Source organism: Procambarus clarkii, chromosome 34, assembly GCF_040958095.1.
Source record: "Procambarus clarkii isolate CNS0578487 chromosome 34, FALCON_Pclarkii_2.0, whole genome shotgun sequence".
NCBI lineage: Eukaryota > Metazoa > Arthropoda > Malacostraca > Decapoda > Cambaridae > Procambarus > Procambarus clarkii.
This window is the reverse complement of record NC_091183.1, coordinates 21,748,050-21,770,148: the sequence shown is the minus strand read 5'-3', so window position 1 is coordinate 21,770,148 and position 22,099 is coordinate 21,748,050.

The window sequence follows — 22,099 nt, the reverse complement described above, 5'->3', positions numbered from 1 at the left end:
ATCTTGGCATGCGCTTAGACTCCCCCTTACTTACCTGGAAAGCACACATTCAACACCTTAAACAGACGACACAACCCCGACTCGCCATACTTAAAGCCCTCACTGGCACCACCTGGGGAGCACACCATAAAATCTTGCTCCGTTTCTATACAACCTACATTCGCAGCCAACTAGACTATTGTTGCCAAGCATATGCGTCGGCGGCGCCCACTAACCTACAGAGCCTCGAGGTCATACAAAATAATGCCATGCGACTTATATGTGGCGCAATGCGTTCAACTCCAATCCTCGGACTTTACGGGGAAACAGGCCTCACAAGCCTAGCCACCAGACGAGACATTATGTGTGCCAACTATCAGTCACTCTGTACCACTGCTCACCAGACACACCCATATAGATCAAAAATTAACCCAACAGTTAACCCATATAACCCCCGCTCCCCAACCATTCACTCGCCACCTTTCCTCACACGGGCTACAAATAACCTCAATATAGACCTCTCCCTACTTCAAAACTGTGAAACCTAACTTCCTGTTCCCCACATTCCACCTTGGCTTTATACAACTCCTAATACAGCAATACAACTAAGACAACATTCCAAAATCTGCACCAAGCTCAGCCATAGCCTCAGTCTTCGTCTCAACAATGAAAAATTGCTACCCAAATACCACAGAGATTTACACAGATGGGTCTCGCATCTTCATGAACAACGTACCCTCGGTCACTTGCGCTGTATGGATACCGGAATACCATTTCAAGCAGGGATGGCGGTTACCAAACCAACTATCTATTTTCACAGCGGAATTATATGCCTTGTATCAAGCTCTCCAAATCATCACAACATTACCAGTTGGGATATATACAATCTGTAGTGACTCCAAGAGCGCGATTCAAGCAATTTCGTACTCTTCGAAAACATGCAAGGAGATTGTCTACCCATGCCTTCAACTTCTTCACAAACATCAATTGAACGGTTATGACACCTCTATCCAATGGGTCCCAGCACATTGTGGTATTCTCCATAATGAACTTGTAGACCAACTAGCCAAAGCGATGCACGACACGCCTCACCTCACCCGTCATCCAATTCCCCATGTTGCACGTAAAGGAGCCTTCAAAGATACCATCTCCCAGGATTTTGCAACAAACTGGAAAACGTTATGCTCACCTTTGCACTATGGGTCCATTAAAAAGAAATGGGAAACTTGGAAACATGTCCGATATAAAAGCAGAGAAATTGATGTAACGATGACCAGATTAAGGCTGGGACACACCAAACTAGCAGCACACAGCTCTAAGTACAGAACAGACATCAACAAACTCTGTACTCACTGTCAGGTGCCTGAAACAGTCAAACACTATCTCCTGCACTGCTTCCGACATTATAGTGCCAGAGTAAATTTCAAGCAAGTCTTTATCGCACTTAAAATACCTTTCACCATCGAGCATATATTAGGAGGCGGTGACCACTCGTCACAATAAAAATACCAAATAGTCAAAGCACTGGCTAAATATCTCCAATCGACCAACAAATTGGGTCACATCTGACCCGCGCCACATTTATACCTGGCGCCAACAGCTAACCACAGAAAACAACTAACTCGTCGCAACACCAAGGATCAGCTGACGCCATAAACACAACACACCGCCCTACGGTGCGGCAAGTCTCCCTCTAACACACACCTCTGTTTTAATCACCGTTCCTCTATCTACAGCACAACGCAACAAGCACCTTGGTAGCTCCGATCATCTTCAACATAAACGCGTCCAACAACATCAGTACTGGTGCAGTCATCGGGAGGACAAACCCTTCATGCAAACTGCACCTACTATCAACAGGAAGAAAAGAAAATATGATGCTGCCAGGGCGACAAATGCGTGTTCCTACCCGCAATAGCCGAATGGTATGATAGGTAATGTATGCATGTATTGCAACAAAATTATGCCCAGGAGTTATGGTAATCAGTTGGTTAATATACTGGACGTTCTCTCTCTAAATGGGGGCAAAGGTGGCAATCAAAATTTATAAACCACTGAACACGTTCATTGTCAACAGTGTGAGTATTAAAATGACTGATCTAGATGGCAAGCCTGTTTATTTTGATGTGCGAGGCTACACTATAGCAGTTTTACATGCAAAGCCGGCTTCGAGGCTTATATAATTGATCGTTAAAGCATATAATCTTTATTACCTCGTATTTAGCTGCAAAATGGGTGTAGATCCTATCCCGCCATCGGTCAACGAGTTATTAATACTCGTGACACCGCCTGTTTCTGGAAGAGGCGCTGGTGTGGGGGATATCCGAATTTTTAACAGCACTAGGTTACAGGTACGCACGACGTTCATTTTTAGTTCAATAGTAGAGCTGGCGAGGAGAAGAGCACAATTCTTGTTGAGAACCTTAGCTCAAGGGGCATTAAGTTGATCATAGGAAGTCATACAAGACAAACAGTGGAGGACGAACATTGAAACAGTCGCTTAAACATCGAGGATTAGCAACGTTAAAAACTGTTGGGAAACAATTAACAGCTGGGGAAGGGGGAGAGTGCTAAGAAAAAAGGAGAGATAAAAAAAACTTGCCAAGAACGTCGTAAGCGGAAAATATAACTACGTGTTTGCTTTAACCGAATCACTCTTAAAACAACTATTGGTGAGACAGCATGGTAGGCCCGCAAGTGCCACTGGGGAATTATACTGCCACAATAACCAATGCTTTTCCTAAACGATTTTCAACTAGAATGGTTGCGGTATCTATCGCCTTGTGTCAAACAATTGACGTTTTACCATTAAATTCTGGGGTTAATACATTTAATAGATACGCACATCGAATTTACCAATAAAGGCATGAATGGACACTTTCTTCTACATGTCATTATTTGCATTGGAACTATCACTAGCTTTAACAGAAGAAGATGGGGATACTGCTATTGGGGATGACAAAAAAATATCAGTTATTAATGGTCTGTCATAGACCTTATTTAAATCTATAGTGATATATTTCATCGAAACTCGAGTCGAAACTAACACTATTCTTCTTCTTCTTGAGAATAGGTGCAGTTTGCATGAAGGGGTAACCCTCCCGATGACTGCACCAGGACAGACGTAAGGAGACGCGTTGATGGTAAAGAGGAGAAGAAAGTCAAAAGCAGTAGATGTGATGGGCCGTAGAGAGAGGAGTGGCGACGAAAACAGAGGCGAACGTCAGAGGGAGACTCCCCGCACCGGGGGGCGGGGCGTCATGGTCACGGTGGCAGCTGATCCAGGCACGGCGTAGCGGTGGGCGCAAGATGGGAACTAATATTTCTCCGGAAACTTACGGTACGGAAAGCGCAAGCGGTACGCTTCCCAAACCACCCACAGGTCGGCGGGCAGCCGGCCATCAGGCTGTACCTTCGGCTGAGACATCCTATCCGGCACCCTATAAACAAACACCTTCTTTGACGACACCCAGATGGTTGACGAGCACCACGGGATCGGAAGCACCCGGGCATCCCGATAAGGGCCCAACTCCGGACCCTCACAGGGCACGACCCCAGCAGACGGGACCAGGCAACCCCCAGACCGGGGCAAGGAAGGAGGGGGAACTGCAGGCGCGGCAGCGACCCCACCACAGGGCACAGGAGCCGAGGCCCCCTGGCGCACATCTTTCCGCAACTTCACGACGAGGTCCCGACCATCAGGGACAACCCCCCACTGCGGGGACCCAACAGCAGGAGACGCAGGAAGGGGGGCACAGGGAGCAACGTCGGAGCCCCTCACAGCACCATCATCCTCGGCGGGGGACGCCAGCTGAGCACCATACTCTCCCACCTCCTCCCAAGGCACACCACGAAGGGGGGAGACACTCCGAGCCCGCCGCGAACGCTTCGAGACAGGCCGCACCACACCACGCCCAGCAGGCCCCGCCGCAGGCACAGCCTCCACCGTCATACCCACACAGGCCACACCCGCACCGTCCGAAGAGTCCACAGAGGCCACATCACCCACACTGTCTACATCATCCACGGAAACAGCCTCAGAACACCGACGCGCACGCTTCTGCAAAGGAATGGGGAGAGCAGAACTACAGGAGGCAACACACTCAGGCACGGCAGGCACCTCACCACGCCGAAGCACCCCCTCCAAAACGGCAGAACCCGCGTCCCCAAGAGCCGGTAACACATCCACAGGCGGGGGCGGAACATGAACCTCCACCGGGACACCTTGCACTACACACAGCTCAGGCGACAGCCCGACACCCTCACACACCGGCTCAACAACCCCAGGGGCCACAGCCGGCACGAGACGTGTCGCACAGGCCGTAGAGCTCTTCTCAACAGGCGGAGCAGCAGACAGGCAGTCAGGCGCCTTAGGCACAGCACCCACACCGCCCGAACGCAACAGGGGCGGAAAATCCTCCGCACGAAGAACATGCACACGACCAGTCGCTCCCACGTCGCACGCTGCAGCCAGATGACCCTCGTGACCACACCGATAACAGGTGCGCGGTTGACCCCGGTACTGGCAGCGGAGCGTGTATCCCAACACGGACATCGACGACGGTACACTACCCTTCAGCGACATCGTCAGAGTGCGGGAGCCGTCAAGCATACCAACACAGTGCCCGGCAACGACCTTGTTCCAACGAACACTCAACACTGTCCCAAACCGTTCGAAACAGGAGGTTAAAAAGTCGTCCTGAAATTCGAAGGGGGCACCATGCACCGTCACAGACGTCAAGGTGACACTAAGATTCACTACCCTAACGGAGCCAGCAGTATCAGGGAGAGGGTAAACACGCCCCTCACACCGCTCGAGAAACGCCTGAAAGGCAGCCTGGAGGCGGAACTTGACCACAGCACGGTGGCCCTGAAGCAGCTGGATGCCCACCAGGTCAGACAGCTGCACCTGCAGCACGTCCACTAGGGCGACACCAACCAATGGATGGTCCACCGGCACCGTAAACGCCAGACCAGCTGACAGCGTCCTCTGCAATGGAGGGCGAAACGTCCCCATGGCGAAGCAAACGTCACCCCGTCAGTGGCAAACAACCACCAGCAGGGCAAACAAGCGATCACCCAACGTAAACACCAGCCAGTGCGGAGAGACCTCAGGAACGTCCGACCCGGCCGGCGGTCACCACGCAACTCTAACACTATTCACGCACTGGAGTTATATAAAGCTGCCGGCTACTATTTCCAGATGCAATGCTGAGAAAGAGGAAATTTGCGCATTCCTTTAATGGCAATGGCCCTAGCAAATTTTCTGACGGTTATCTTGCGGGGATGACTGGAGAACAGACACAACGAATGTTTTATATGAAAATAATGGGGTACATACGTGCCCCATTTTGTGGGGCACGTATGCCCACGCATACGCGATATGCGCACACATATCTAACAAATTTTTGTTAGATGTTACAACAATTAGCGAATATGTTCTAGATAGTGTGGACAAGTGCATTTGTCTTTAACTGAATGCTGATAAACTGATTATTCAAAGTGAAAAGGATAATGCAAACTTTAAATATCTTAAGATGGCAAGGTTGTGGGTAGATCGCTATTACATATTCCTATTTAAGGAATATTCACATTTATATAACTATATAATTATGTTTTATTCTTGCATGAAGGCATGTATATGTTTATATATTTTTTATAAATATCGTGTGAGTTGGCAACAGCTGGGGACAGAGGAGTGGGTTGCTCTAGTCACGTCCAGTTCCTATGAATTTCGTGATTATAATTTTGATCCTGTTCAGTTGTGTAGTTGCCAGCAGTTTCCTCTTATTATTATACACAATTGTGATTATAAAAATCATTACCTCTGTTTATGCATGTAAATTTAATCATTCTTATTTAAGTTATTTTAATGTTTGCCTTAGCACAGTATTGTTGCTCATTAAAGCTAATTAATTTTATATAAATTTACCATTCTTTATGTTGTGAGCGAATGTGGGGGCCGTCCTGTCGCCACGTTAGTCAGTAGCTGGTAGACTGGCCTCGGTCAACTGGTCTGATTACGGTTAAGTCTGGTCTGTGTGTACCATCTGTTTGCTTTATTAGGTATATTTATCTGGGTAGCTAACCCTTGCTAAATCACTAAGTAATATGCCATCTGATTACTATTATATAAAACTGAAATATTAAGTTGACATTAATCCACATTTTCATGTTTATATAAATATTTTATATACATTTGTGATATTTTTCCCCTGCTGTTTTATCTTCTAGTTATATTGTATGCTACGTAATGAGGAGGTACACTGGTTGCACGTGTGTACGTATAGATTCACACATATCCCTTGCACGTTATTTTCTCGTGTCTAAGTGCAACGAGCCGTACGAACAAGTACGTAACAATCGCACAACTCCCTACCCTGCTGGTTTAATGGCCATATGTAGGGCATTGATGTAAAATACCTTCGTGATAATATGTACATTGAATAAAACGATTGAAGACTTGTATACTGTGCAAAGGCCAGCGGGCAATTACAATGGATCAGTCCCCGGGGGAACTGATTCCTAAGCAATTATGTATGGTCATCGTGGATATGGAAGCAATGTCACGAATTTATGCCCAGAACCCGATATATTTTGAGAATTCCCAACTTACCAGTGTATTTATAGCTCTGAATAGCACTAATTTATGAAATGTCACTTGTGACTTTCCACACAACTGTGTAAAATTATATTACACGACGCTACAAGCTTCAGGGCTCGACAATGCCCACACCCTAACCTTATGATGCGTAGGTAAATTCTAGCCTTTAATTTAAAATCTGAATCATGGATTCCGTCCTCTGCCTCTGGGGGGCGTGCACGTCGAGCTCTGGCTGCCAGTAGCTGTTTGTCGCTGACTGGTGGTGGTTGCTCGTTGGTGTGGGGCGCCAGCTGACTGGGGCGGAGGTCAGCAATATGGCGGCGGCTGGTGGTGGCCGCATCCGCCGTGTGAATACTGCTCGGCTGGAGTTCTCTGCGCCGGTGGATTGGGAACTTGTGGCGGCTGCGCTTTTGGATGTCCTGAAGGTGGATATTAAGGATCTCCTCGGTCTCGAGAAATTTTCTCCCACTCGCGTGGCGGTGACGTTTGCCACGTCACCTGGATATGAGCGGTTTGTGGGGTGTTGGAACGAGCGGACGACTCCCCTTCCTCATTCGGCTGTGTCTGTGACTGTCTCTGATCCGTGGGGTCCACTGACCTTTGTGAGCGTGCACGGGGTACCTGTTGCGTTTCCTGAGGTGGAACTTTCTTCTGTGTTTGCGAGGTATGGTGCGGTGTTGCGTCATCGGTACAACTTGTTTAGTGCCAGGCGGCTGCGAGGCCTCCGTCTGGGTACTCGCACGCTGCATATGCGCCTCAAGGAGTCCATCCCCTCGAAGGTTATGTGCTGTGGTCTTCCGCTCCGAGTTTTCTATCCAGGGCAGGCCCGCACGTGCTTCCGCTGTGGGGAGGAGGGCCATGACGCTGCCCAGTGTGAGGTTCCTCGAATGGAGACTGCTTCTGTATTCAGTGTGGGGGATTTTCCCCCCCTCCGTGAGAATGGTGCATCCCTGGCCGGTCCTCGGCATGGGGGTTTGACTGGTGGGGCACCTGCGACTGCTGTGCCTGGTGGTGCACCGGCGACTGCTGTGCCTGGTGGTGCACCGGCGACTGCTGTGCCTGGTGGTGCACCGGCGACTGCTGTGCCTGGTGGTGCACCGGCGACTGCTGTGCCTGGTGGTGCACCGGCGACTGCTGTGCCTGGTGGTGCACCGGCGACTGCTGTGCCTGGTGGTGCACCGGCGACTGCTGTGCCTGGTGGTGCACCGGCGACTGCTGTGCCTGGTGGTGCACCGGCGACTGCTGTGCCTGGTGGTGCACCGGCGACTGCTGTGCCTGGTGGTGCACCGGCGACTGCTGTGCCTGGTGGTGCACCGGCGACTGCTGTGCCTGGTGGTGCACCGGCGACTGCTGTGCCTGGTGGTGCACCGGCGACTGCTGTGCCTGGTGGTGCACCGGCGACTGCTGTGCCTGGTGGTGCACCGGCGACTGCTGTGCCTGGTGGTGCACCGGCGACTGCTGTGCCTGGTGGTGCACCGGCGACTGCTGTGCCTGGTGGTGCACCGGCGACTGCTGTGCCTGGTGGTGCACCGGCGACTGCTGTGCCTGGTGGTGCACCGGCGACTGCTGTGCCTGGTGGTGCACCGGCGACTGCTGTGCCTGGTGGTGCACCGGCGACTGCTGTGCCTGGTGGTGCACCGGCGACTGCTGTGCCTGGTGGTGCACCGGCGACTGCTGTGCCTGGTGGTGCACCGGCGACTGCTGTGCCTGGTGGTGCACCGGCGACTGCTGTGCCTGGTGGTGCACCGGCGACTGCTGTGCCTGGTGGTGCACCGGCGACTGCTGTGCCTGGTGGTGCACCGGCGACTGCTGTGCCTGGTGGTGCACCGGCGACTGCTGTGCCTGGTGGTGCACCGGCGACTGCTGTGCCTGGTGGTGCACCGGCGACTGCTGTGCCTGGTGGTGCACCGGCGACTGCTGTGCCTGGTGGTTCGTCTGTGCCTGTGGTGTCTCCTGTGCCGGCTGTGGTGGAGGACGTGGCTGCTCCTGATTCCCGTCTTCTACTTCCGGTGGATGTGGAGGTGCATCCTGTTCCTGGTGCTTCGTTGGTGGATGGGCGTGGTGTTGGGACTGTCGTCTCGGTGCCTCCCGTTGTGGGCGGTGCGTTCGCTGAGGGTGATGGAAGCGTCGTCGTTGGTGCCGGCGTTCCTGTTGCATGCATTGCGAGTCCGCTTTCTGCTCCCCCTGAGGGTGCGTGCCATGAGGGGGCGGTGACCTCCCTTGCTCCTCGCCGGAAGCGCGTTGCAGGGGCGCGCTCACGCAGTAGAAACCCCCCTGGCAAACGGATTGAGGCTTCGCGGAGTTGTGCCTTGGGTAATGCCCCTCCTCCTCCTCCTAATTCTCCTGTGTCTGATATGGATTCCGAGAGTGATGCAGTGCCGGATGGCGGCAAGATTTCCTCGTCGATGGTGGACGTCGGTGATACCTGGTCAGTGGCAGCGGGGTGTCGGCGTGCTTCGCTGGGTGATGCCGGCACTGTCCGCCTCCTGCGGGATCAGAGGCCCGGCATTATGGTGGTTTCCCCGACGGTGGGGCGGCGGCAGTTTGAGCCTCAGGATGATGACGGCGCCTCTGCAGTGGGTGGCTCTGTGCCCTATGGTGGTCCTGGAGGGGCTGGGGGTCATTAATGGGTTCAATGGCGCCTGCTATTGTTTGTGCGTCTTTGAATGTTCGTGGTCTGAATGCTTTGGCGGTCCATTTGGGCCTTGTGGATGTGCTTCGGGAGCAGCGGGTGGATGTGGCTCTGATCCAAGAGCACAATGTTCGGGATGTGTCTGTGTTACAGGGGTTGTGTGCTGAGTATCATGTTGTGTTGAACCCGCCGAGGACGTCCTTTGGGGGAACGCTGATGTTGTATTCGCGGAGGGCATCTATTTCCGTGCTTCACATGGAAATGGATGAAGAAGGGCGGGTCTTGTTTGTTCGGGCCGAGTATTTGGGGGTTGTGATTCCGTTATTGACGGTGTACGCCCCTTCTGGGGTGGGGCATCGTCAGGACCGGGAGCTGTTTTTTCGGGAGGGGCTTTTGCCGTACCTGCGGCATGATATGCGGGATTTGATCTTTGGGGGGGGATTTTAATTGTGTTACGTGTGTGAGGGATTGCTCTAGTGTTCACCCTCGGAACGTTTCGGCCGCTTTAATTGAGGTTTTGCGTGCGTGCGAGTTTCGTGATGCGGCTGTTTTGTGTGGCGGCTCGTTGGAGTATACCTTCACTGCGCGTGGGGCGAGTTCTAGGTTTGATAGGTTCTGTTTCTGGTGGGGAGTGTTCGGTTTTTGATTTTCGCACGGTCCCGGTGGCTTTCTCGGATCATTGTTTGGTGGTTGTCCGGGTTGGTGTCCGGAGTCAGGTGCAGGTGGGGCCTGGGTGGTGGAAACTAAATTGTCAGTTATTGCGTTGTCCACGTATTTGTGCGCAGTTTCGGGCCTGGTGGGTTGGCATCGTTGCCCGGAAGGCTGATTTCTCCTCTTTGTTCGTTTGGTGGGAGTGGTGTAAGGTGGAGTGTCGGAGGTTTTTTGGGATTGTTGCTAAGCGGGAAGTTGCCGGGAGGTTTGGTCTGCTGCGGTTACTTCAGGCGCGTTTGTCTTCTTTCTATGTGCGGTTGAATGCTGGGGTTGACTGCTTTAGTGAGATTGCCAAGTGTAAGGAGCGTATTTGTGATTTGCGTGCGGTGTTGGCTGACAGTGTTTGCGTGCGTGCTCGTGTAGCTGAGCGGGTGGATGGGGAGAGTCTCTCTCCCTTTCTTTTAGGGAGGGAGAAGGCTGCTCGGGGTTCCATTCTTCTCAAGGGCCTTCGGCGGCCTGATGGGTCTGTGATTTCTAGCACGGAGGGTGTTCTGCTTACCGCGCGGCAGGAGTTGGAGGCACTATGGGGAGGTGCGTGGGGATAGTGTGCTCGCGGGTTCCTTTTTGGACAGGTGCTTCCCTGGTTTGTCGCGCTTGGAGTGTGACCGGTTGGTGCAGGATGTTTCCACGGTGGAGCTCCTGGAGGTGGTTCGGTTGTTTCGTTCTGGGAGAGTGCCGGGTGCGGATGGCCTGCCCATTGAGTTCTACCTTACCTTTTGGGATGTGTTGGGGGAGGTGCTTTTGGAAGTGGTGCAGGCGTGTTTGCGTTTGGGTGCTCTGCCTGATTCCTTTTGTGACGGGATCGTGCGGCTGCTCCCATAGCCGGGCGATTTGCAGTTTTCCAATTGGAGGCCTATTACGCTCTTAAATGTTGATTATAAAATTCTTTCTAAGGTTTTAGCGCGTCGATGTCGGGGTGTAGTTGCGTCGGTGGTCTCTATGGAGCAATTTTGTGGTGTGCCTGGCCGTGCCCTGATGCATTGCAATGCCTTACTTCGTGACGTGCTTCTCTATGCGTCCGAGTATCGGCTTTCGGCGGCTATGATCAGCTTGGACTGGTCAAAGGCCTTTGATCGGGTGTTGTTAGAGTTTGTTTTTAGTGCTATGGAGAGGCTTGGTTTTCCGGTGGTGTTTGTGGGGTGGGTCCGTTTGTTGTATGTCCGGAGTCGCAGTCGCGTTTGTGTGAATGGGTTGTTTAGTTCATTTTTTCCTATTTGCCGTTCCGTTCGTCAGGGGTGTCCCATGTCCATGCTTTTGTATGTGATTTTTCAGGAACCTCTTTTCCGGGCGGTGAAAGCGTGTTCCTTGATTGTGCCTCCTTGTCCTGCCGTCCGGTCTCCGGCTACCCGTTTGCGGGTATGCTGACGACACCGTTCTGTTTGTAGCTTCGGAGGGTTCTGTTGGAGCTGTCCAGGACGTTCTCCTGCGGTTTGAGTCCGCTACGGGGGCCGTTCTTAATCGGGTGAAGTCGGGGTTGATGGGGATCGGTGAGTGGGCCTCCTGCTTGGTGTGGGATAGGTCGTGGTTTCCGGTGGTATCCTCGATTCGGGTTCTTGGGGTTACTTGGTTTGCCTCCTATGACCACTCCTTGGAGTGGAATTGGGGTGCTGTCTCTCGGTCGGTTGGTATTGCGGTTGGCCTTTTGTCGCGTCGTCCTTTGACGATTTATCAGAGGGGACTGCCTGTTGCGTGTAAGGTCTTGTCGCGTGTCTGGTTTGTGGCTCGATGTTTCCCGTTGGATCGTCGGAAGGCCTTGAGTTTGGAGAGTGTGGTGTACAGATATGTATGGTGTGGGCGAAATCAACCGGTGCGCCGTTCGACGTTGGTGTTAGGGGTGAGAGAGGGGGGTGTTGGCATTCCTGATGCCTTCACGAAGGCCAAGGCCCTCTTCTGGGTCTCGTTGCGTCAGGGGTTGGTTCTTGGTGGGGGGTTGAATACGCTGGGTGTTTTTTTCTGCTCGCTTCGCTTCAGTTTTTTGGTTGATTTGGGGGTTTGTCAGGAGGTGGCCTTGGTTACCCCTTGTTTATTCTTGGGCTGTGGGGATTCTTCGGGAGCTCTGCCGCCATCCTGGGTTTCTGTCCTTCTCGTGCAAGGCTGTGTATGGGGTGTTGTTGCCCCGGGTGCGGCCTCGAGTGGAGGGCTTATTCCTGTGTTGGGATTGGGATGGTATCTGGTCGTGTTTGGGGGCACGGTTCTTGGCGCCTCAGCAGCGTGAATTGCTGTTTCGGGTTCTGCATTTGTCGCTGGCGACAAATGAGCGGTTGTGTATGCTTGGCTTGCGTGATTCTGGGGCGTGTGTTCATTGTGGTTTAAGTGAATCGCAGGTGCATGTATTTTATTTTTGTGTCCGGTTACAGGGGTTGGTGGACTGGTTTCGAGATGTCCTGGAGGTGTTTTGTTGTCCGGGTTGTCGAGGTGATGTTTTGCAGTTTTTGTTTTTGTATTTTCCGGCTTATTCGCAGCGGGTGCGTAATACGTTATGTGTTTTGGTTGCTGATTATGTGTTTTGTGTGTGGGTTGGGAGGCGGGAGGGTTTTGGGGTTGCCCGAATTTTAGGATTTTTGCGGGGGCGCATGCGGTTTACCTGGTGGTGGTTGCAGCGCGCTTTTCCGGAGGAGTTTGGTCGGTGGTTCACAGATGACTATGTTCGTGGGGTTGCCTTTGGGTCGGTAGGTGCCTTGGTGGGAAGGTGATGTTCTCGTCTTGGGTGGGGTTGGGGTGTCGATGTGGGTTTAGAGGGGTTGGGGGGTTTCGGGGTTTGCTTTCCTATGCGCTCCCTTTCCACTTCTTTGGGTGTCCTTGGCGGGGGATGCGTGTGATTGTGTATCTCCCCCCTTGAGATGCTGCTGCTCCTGTGTGTGTGTGGTGTGTTTCCGTACCTCCGGGTGCCGGTTGTGTCCGTATGCGTGTGGGTGTGTGGTTTTGAGGGAGGTTTTGGCTCCTGCGTGGGCCTGGGTTTCCTGCTGTACTGTTTCCTACTATTCTTTTAGTGGCCGTGTTTCGCTTTGGCCTGTGACCCATTATTTTGTGTGCTTGGGTGCAGTGTGGTGTGCCGTGGTGGTATGGGTGTGTTTGTCTTGTTGTTTAGGGTGTGTTTAGTGTGTGTGTACATAAATTTCTTCTCATATGGTGTATGTCACTTTCCTGGGTAGCACGTGTATGGTCCTATACTCCTTTGTTCATCTGTGTGTGTGGTAGGCGTGGTTTTGTGCGCGTGATTCTATATCCACGTCTGTGTATGTTTTATGTTATTGGTTCCAGGTGTGTTTAACTGTTACTTATGAACTTCAGTGTTTTCTTTATTTTTCATGTAATTTTCTTTGCCATGTTCTGTGTTGCTATGTAGATATGAACTGTTTAGCCTATTGTTTCCATGTAATGTTTTAGCACTTATTTCCCTGTACTGTTTAGCCCATTGCTTCAATGCATTTTTATTTTGTTCAGCGCTTGTGTTTGTTTTGCAGTTACTGTTATTGTTTAGTGTACAGACTGTTTATTTCTGTGTACTGTTCCTTCATTGGTATACTTGTGTGTACAGATTTTCGTAGTTTTTTCTGTGTTCTTGTCTTTGTATAATATATATAAAAAAAAAAAAAAAAAAAAAAAAATCACGCACTGGAGTTATATAAAGCTGCCGGCTACTATTTCCAGATGCAATGCTGAGAAAGAGGAAATTTGCGCATTCCTTTAATGGCAATGGCCCTAGCAAATTTTCTGACGGTTATCTTGCGGGGATGACTGCAGAACAGACGCAACGAATTTTTTATATGAAAATAATGGGGTACATACGTGCCCCATTTTGTGGGGCACGTTGCCCACGCATACGCAATATGCGCACACATATCTAACAAATTTTTGTTAGATGTTACAACAATTAGCGAATATGTTCTAGATAGTGTGGACAAGTGCATTTGTCTTTAACTGAATGCTGATAAACTGATTATTCAAAGTGAAAAGGATAATGCAAACTTTAAATATCTTAAGATGACAAGGTTGTGGGTAGATCGCTATTACATATTCCTATTTAAGGAATATTCACATTTATATAACTATATAATTATGTTTTATTCTTGCATGAAGGAATGTATATGTTTATATATTTTTTATAAATATCGTGTGAGTTGGCAACAGCTGGGGACAGAGGAGTGGGTTGCTCTAGTCACGTCCAGTTCCTATGAATTTCGTGATTATAATTTTGATCCTGTTCAGTTGTGTAGTTGCCAGCAGTTTCCTCTATTATTATACACAATTGTGATTATAAAAATCATTACCTCTGTTTATGCATGTAAATTTAATCATTCTTATTTAAGTTATTTTAATGTTTGCCTTAGCACAGTATTGTTGCTCATTAAAGCTAATTAATTTTATATAAATTTACCATTCTTTATGTTGTGAGCGAATGTGGGAGCCGTCCTGTCGCCACGTTAGTCAGTAGCTGGTAGACTGGCCTCTGTCAACTGGTCTGATTACGGTTAAGTCTGGTCTGTGTGTACCGTCTGTTTTATTAGGTATATTTATCTGGGTAGCTAACCCTTTCTAAATCACTAAGTAATATGCCATCTGATTACTATTATATAAAACTGAAATATTAAGTTCACATTAATCCACATTTTCATGTTTATATAAATATTTTATATACATTTGTGATATTTTTCCCCTGCTGTTTTATCTTCTAGTTATATTGTATGCTACGTAATGAGGAGGTACACTGGTTGCACGTGTGTACGTATAGATTCACACATATCCCTTGCACGTTATTTTCTCGTGTCTAAGTGCAACGAGCCGTACGAACAAGTACGTAACAATCGCACAACTCCCTACCCTGCTGGTTTAATGGCCATATGTAGGGCATTGATGTAAAATACCTTCGTGATAATATGTACATTGAATAAAACGATTGAAGACTTGTATACTGTGCAAAGGCCAGCGGGCAATTACAATGGATCAGTCCCCGGGGGAACTGATTCCTAAGCAATTATGTATGGTCATCGTGGATATGGAAGCAATGTCACGAATTTATGCCCAGAACCCGATATATTTTGAGAATTCCCAACTTACCAGTGTATTTATAGCTCTGAATAGCACTAATTTATGAAATGTCACTTGTGACTTTCCACACAACTGTGTAAAATTATATTACACGACGCTACAAGCTTCAGGGCTCGACAATGCCCACACCCTAACCTTATGATGCGTAGGTAAATTCTAGCCTTTAATTTAAAATCTGAATCATATAAACGACGCAGTGTCTTGGGAAGTTTCTGGTAATCTGAGAATTAGTCTAATTTAAAATACCTGTAGCATAAAATAGTCATTTTGCTTTATGGAGGATCCACTGGCGTCCGGAAAATATTGCAGAACGCAGAATTGTCTGCGATACGAGAGCATCATACTATGAATTGTCTCTAAATCAATGAAGCATTGAATGGGGTGTTCGGTTCAGATGCCTTATATCTAGGATGCTATCTACCAAATAATGCAAGAAAAATTTCGTAAAAAATCGATGACAGGCTCGTGGTATTTATAATTAACACACTACAAGTGGCATTAGCGAATACGAAGAGTCATTGGGTCTTAATTGTTATTGTAGCAGCCAAGACAAGAATTGTCATTCTGGATAGTTCTGGGAATCCAAGAATAGAAACGTATTCTAAATATTTTAGGGTTATAATATACATCTTAGAAAAAATATGATTTGCACAATGAACAAATTCACAAGCGCCGTGACGAGGATTCGCATGTTTGATGGCAGAATTCAGCAGCTGGAAACATATTCCTGCAGGAACTACGCAATATTCTTCGTTTACTTTTTATCGCAGGTGGGGATGGAGAAAGCTCGTCAGAAATTGGTGGTGGATTTTAAATATGGGCCAAGTTAGCAAAAATTATGCTTTGGTCTTGAAATTTACGTATTTATTTAAAAATGCCACGCTGCTGCAGGACATTTTGCGTGTGATTCCAAGGGGAAATGCAATTCCGTGTAGTGAGGTGACCTCCCTACCCGAGTAGTGTACACAGGGAATAGTTTGTGTATACAAGCTACCACAGAGCCTATTGATTTAACTCGCCAATCATACGGTCGTGTCACAAGCGGTCAAGCCGCTTGTGACATGATGGTTGCAATGGAGTTTGTCGGTGTACGTACTTGTGTGTGTGTGTTTTTCTGTTGAGAAAAATATAAGTACAATGTAAGATTGTGTGTGTGTGTGTGTGTGTGTGTGTGTGTGTGTGTGTGTGTGTGTGTGTGTGTGTGTGTGTGTGTGTATTGGTCGTTTGTCTTTCTTGACGATAAAAAAAAAATGCAGAATTTTTTAATTTTAGTTCGGAAATTAAGATGGCTGGCAGGATATACTACTAGTATGGAACTGCACTCATCCTGCCAAGGTGGATGATGCCTCTGGAAGTGGCCACCATTTTGAAACTAAATGGTGTTACTGGAGTGCCATCAACTCCCCCAGCTGCCGAAGCTTCGCCAACTGTTGCTGGGCCTCTGTTGCCTCCTATGACCACCCCTGGGATGACTGTAGAGCCCGAGCCCCGTCCGCCTGCGCACCTTGTCATTTTCTCTAGTCACCAGTGGTGGTGCTAACGACAGTGTTGACTCCGGCGGTGCCTGTGGAGGAGACACCCATGACATCAATAACAAGTATAACGCCCGCAACTGTAGGAGAGACCATAGCTATGGAGGTGTCGGCCTGCAACAGTAGGCAATGAGTACGATGACGACGACGACTGGCGCGGTGGGCTCTTAAACTATAACAATGACTTCACCGACGACGACGACACAAAGTTGTCCTACCCAGGACTAGAGGAGTGCCTGGGAACAGTCAACGGCCGAGGCTCGGCAGGCTAGGCTATCCACGCAGGTGAATGTCCCCGTATGGTAAGAGAACCAAAAGTATCACTAAAAAATGTGAGACCAACCATCGACCTCAGGATATGTGCCTCCAATCGGACGTCCCAACCTGCCTGCCTCCAGCTATCGTCCAGTGGGAGGTAGTTTGTCATATTAGTGAGAACAATGACAAGGATGTGAAGCCTGTCTCCTCGAAATTGCCGACAGCAAACAGTAGACAGACTACGGTAAAGACGTCGTCGTCGGGGCTACATCTTGAGTATGCACAGAGGATCTGCTCTGATCGTAGACGTTAAACTCTGTGATGGCGCTCATTAATAACGACTTTGGGTATGGAGGAATTGGCTGGCGCTGCGGTAGATGTGTTTTACAACTCAATTTGAGCCGGAAGAGGGGTTCGGGTCGCCGACGAAAAGGGAAGCAGAGGTCTCTTACATATTCGACTGAAGGCAGTGGCTCTATTACGAGCCAGACTTTGTGGGACCTACTCCAACACCAGGCTTGGGAACCCACATTATGCATGAAACATTATCATCCTCAGGTGTCAGCCTGAAAATAGTTTCGTAGCCTTATTTATTACTGCAGTTTAACATTAAATAAAAATATTTTTTATTTGGCATATGAGAAATGTAGATGGGGTTTAATGCATGAGCATAATGAATAAATAATGTTGCAGGCGATGAGTCACAATAACGTGGCTAAAGTAAGTTGACCAGAACACACTAGAAGGTGAAAGGACGACGACATTTCGGTTAGTCCTGGACCATTCTCATGTCGATTGCGTTCAAGATCAAGACAATACATAATGTTCTTTCTGGTAATAATTGATTGAGGAAAGAAGATTTAAAATAATGCTATATAAATTGCCATCCAAACTTCCATGGTAATAAACATTCCTTTCATCTGGACTGTATGGGTCAACTGGGCTATGAACAGTCTTATAAAGGAGTTTTCAGAAGTAGCATCCAGCTGCATGTGGAAATTTTAAATTTTCTCTAACAACTACCGAAACCCAGAGGAATTACTGACCTACATACAAGATATACAAATTGCCATCCACACTTTCGTGGATATAAACATTCCATTAACCTTTTTAAGAAAACTTTACTTTTTTAAGACTGCTCATAGCCTAGTTGATAGTGCTACAGCTTCACACGCATCAGGTCCGAGGTTCGAGACCCACATAGTCCAGGTGAATGGAATGTTTATTCTATATGTTTGGAAAAAACATTTGCAATATTGCACTCGAGAAATTACGAGCGTGTTTTAAAAAGCCGCCCGTACGCCCAGGTATTAAACGCTACCAGCGCTTCCAGCATATATCTAACTAGACAATGAATCAGCCCTGCTTACAAAAACAAAGAAATAGTATATATGTTTATGTCAATCTTTTCGTTCTCTTTGACAAACGGGTGGAGGGGATGGGAAGTGCCTGCTGCTCCGATTTTTCTGTAACGGAATCCATGAAAATGGGAACTATTGCGGACTGACTTGCACCAAAAAAATAGTGCCACCCCCCTCCCCCAGGAAGGGGGGTGGCACTCACAGGAAACTTTCCCTGTATTTTTTTTTACCCGCTAATTAACACTGCTAGCTGTACTATATTACTATAGTCCATTCACCTGGGCTGATTTCATCTGTACTATAGTCTATCTGTACTATAGTTTTTGTCACACTATAGCCTTTGACACATGATTAAACATACAACATTGTCTGAGGGAAGCAGGCCCTACAGACAACTAGGTGAGCACCTGTGGCCCCTACCCCAACTATACAACATGGCTGGAGATATGATTATATTTCCGGGGCTTTCACAGAACATTACCGAAAAATGGAGCTCAGTGTAAGGACGGCAGGGATGGGGGAAGGGAAGCGTGGGCTACCCCCTTTATGGTCACATGATCCCCCCCCTCCCCCTCCCGAGACTCAAAATCCCCATAGAATCAACTTGTGCCCAAACCTAACATATCCAAAACTTTTCATTCTGCGGCCCAGGGAAGTGGCGGTTCAAGTCGGGACGACACTAATCCATCGCTGTCAGAACTAGTTCTCTGTGTCCCCTATCCTCCAACTTATTACCGGAACAACTTATCACCAAAACTATGTACATGCATGTAATATTAACACTTGTGTAACTAGCTTCACAAGATTCTCACTTGCTCAAACCATTCTCACTAAACGAACTATTGGGTTCAGTTCCTGAACCAATTATGCGCCTCTAACCATGTCCACCACCGCCCATATGTTGGGAATGGTTTAAATTACAATATCAAAATATAATGATTAATATAATTATTCCCATTATAATATAAATGGGAATAATTAAATTAAAATATATATTTTAGTTGAAAAGTACAAAAAAGTGACACCGCCACACGACTGGACTCAACGATTATTACCAATAATATTGGTATTAATAGTGACGATGGCTGACAAGTGCGCTACTTGCGTCACACTGAACTGCATTGTGTTTTGAGAGAGAGAGAGAGAGAGAGAGAGAGAGAGAGCGAGCGCTGTCCTACAAGACACAGGAATTTAATATTACAAGACACCCAACAGTGCCAGTACTCATTAACAAAAGCCAAAGTACATTCCATGCACCCACCAAACCCCGTTTATGAATGAACAGTTATTACATGATTCACCTGATGGCATTTTAACACTTCTTGAACAAGTGCTTCACTGATTATTCTTGTTCGAATCACAACACAGTAGATGTAATACAATCAATTTTATTCAAAAGAATGTGTGTTCAAAGAACAAAGTAGCAACAGGAGATACACAGTCTGTGAAGCCACTGTTACGCAAAGCGTTTCGGGTAAACAAATGTTTCATCCACGTAGTACAAATACAAAAAATCGCACACAGAACCTAAGCACCTAAACTAACCAATCTCTAAATATACACGTTTGCTAATATATAACGAAATTCATTTATATTAGAGAAACACCCAATTTTGAATGATCTGCATGTTTAAAAATTTTTAATACATCTATGGGGTCGACCACTGGATGGAATGGACTTTGTCTATTGACAGTTTAAACAGAGAATATTCAAATTCTTGTGAAAATACTCACAGATGCAGGAAATGCAGTGATTGAAGGCTTAAATTTAGACAGTAACAGTATTTTGAATTGCGTTATTTATTTCGCAATGGTAATGTGAAGACCAACAAAATTGGCTAACACCTTAGTCCTATAATTTTGCAGATCCCCACGCCAACTTATGTACTCAGATATTGAACCAAATTATCTCAATGCATCCCAACTACTGTCCCTTTCCATTTTATCAACGAATTCATCGATCTTAAAATGAGAAAACTCCATAAGATCTCAGCTTTTCTTGACCTTGAAAGTCTTCATTAATTTACCAGTGTTAAGAACCCTCAACATAATATTCTATACACAGAATAATCACACAAACGTGACTGCAATCAACGATCAAATTCGTAGGAGCTGTTATGAGATTTCGAACCTATGCGGTTGGTGTTCCTATACACATGCCCAGGTTCGAACCCTCAACACGGATTCAACCGATTTTCTTATTGATGCAGTCACGATTGTGTTATTACTCTGTATTAAAAGAAGACAGAGGTAGAAACTTCCTGGATGATAAAGCCAGAGTGCATGGGGGTGGAGGATTGTGTGAAGTAAGTAATTATCAAAAGAAGGCATCGAACCAGGAAGGCTATGTAGCACCATCAAATGTGCGGGATAATCAGAGGGCGCTAAATATCACCAAGGATGCTAATACGAGAACAAACGCACAAGGCAAACGATATCAAAAGTATCCGAGTCACCACGAATACTATTGAGAGAAGCTACAGCGGGGAGGGGGGGGGGGGCGGACAGTAAAGGAGCGTGGGGATGCTACAACATCCGCACGCTCATTTAAAGACAACAATATAGCTGGGAACCCAACAAAAGTCAACCGACTTAAATTTACTGTGAACAAGAAACGGCCAATGCTGGATGTCGACAACCACTGGATGAACCGGATTAAAGGACCCAAGAGCCATGAGGGCACTATGTCTACAACAACGACAAAGAAAGATTGACAACGAGAAAGCAGGAGACGAAGAGCATTGAGAATAGCATAAAGCTCCGGAGGTAAGCGACACAAGTGCAATCAGGAAAACCAACAGAGTAGCCAACACCGTCTGCAGACTTAGACCCATCGGTGAAGACGGAAACGGAGCAGGAGTGAGAAGAAAAGTGCTCAAGGAAATGGCGTTTTAGAACAGTAGGAGGGGTAAAAGCTTTAGTGATGCGGGTTAAGAATATACAAAACTGCGGAAGGGGGGGACTCCACAGGGGCAAAGAAGGAACAACACGAGGAGAAATATTAGAAAGATGAACAGAAAATATCCTGTAAGCGAGAAACAGACAAAGAGAGGGAGGTGGTGAAGAGGAACCCCAAAAGAGGTAAATGTTAAAGCATGACAGAGGCGAGAGGAAGGATGTTGCAAGGACCGCGCAAGATAGCAAAGACAATAGCGATCACGGCGGTCCTGGAGAGATAGGAAGCCAGAGTCAACATACAAGCAGGGGACGGGAGTCGAACGAAAGGCACCTGAACTTAGGCGCAACCCAGTATGGTGCAAAGCATCAAGACGGCGAAGAGTAGAAGGAAAAGCAGACGTGTAAGCAGGGCAACCATAATCTAGCTTTGACAGGACGAGAGAGGAATGTAAAACAAAGAGTGCACGCTTATCTTCCACCTAATTAGTATGGGATAATACCCGAAGGAGAGGAAGGGCCTTAGAGCACTCAACACGGAGGCAAGAGATATGGGGAGACCAAGACAAACGAGTGTCAAAGAATAACCCCAAAAGCTCGCGGAATCATTGTACTCAAGGGGATGACCATAAAGTGACAGAGGGTCGAAGAACGACCCGTTTTCGAATGAAAGTCATGGCACAAGTCTTAGTAGTAGAGAACCATGATCGGTGGCCCAAGCATCAATCACATGTTGAACCCGGCATTGAAGGAGAGGCGAATCACCACCCTGACAGCAAAGGGTAAGATCAACGACAGGGAGGGGAGAAGACACCTGAAGGAAGAGAGGAAAGAAGACCATTGAGGGCTACCAGAAAAAAGTAGTGCTCAGAACACTATCCTGGTGCACACCTTCGTAATGCTGAAAAGAGGCAGAGAGCGGTACCAAGCCTCACCCAAAAGGAACGACGGGAGAGGAAGCTGCGGAGAAAGAGAGGGAGATGACCACGAAGGCCGAAAGAATGAAGCTGGGATAGAATATGATATCGCCAAGTGGTGTCGTAAGCCTTTTCAAGGTCAAAATGGACGGCAACAAGAAA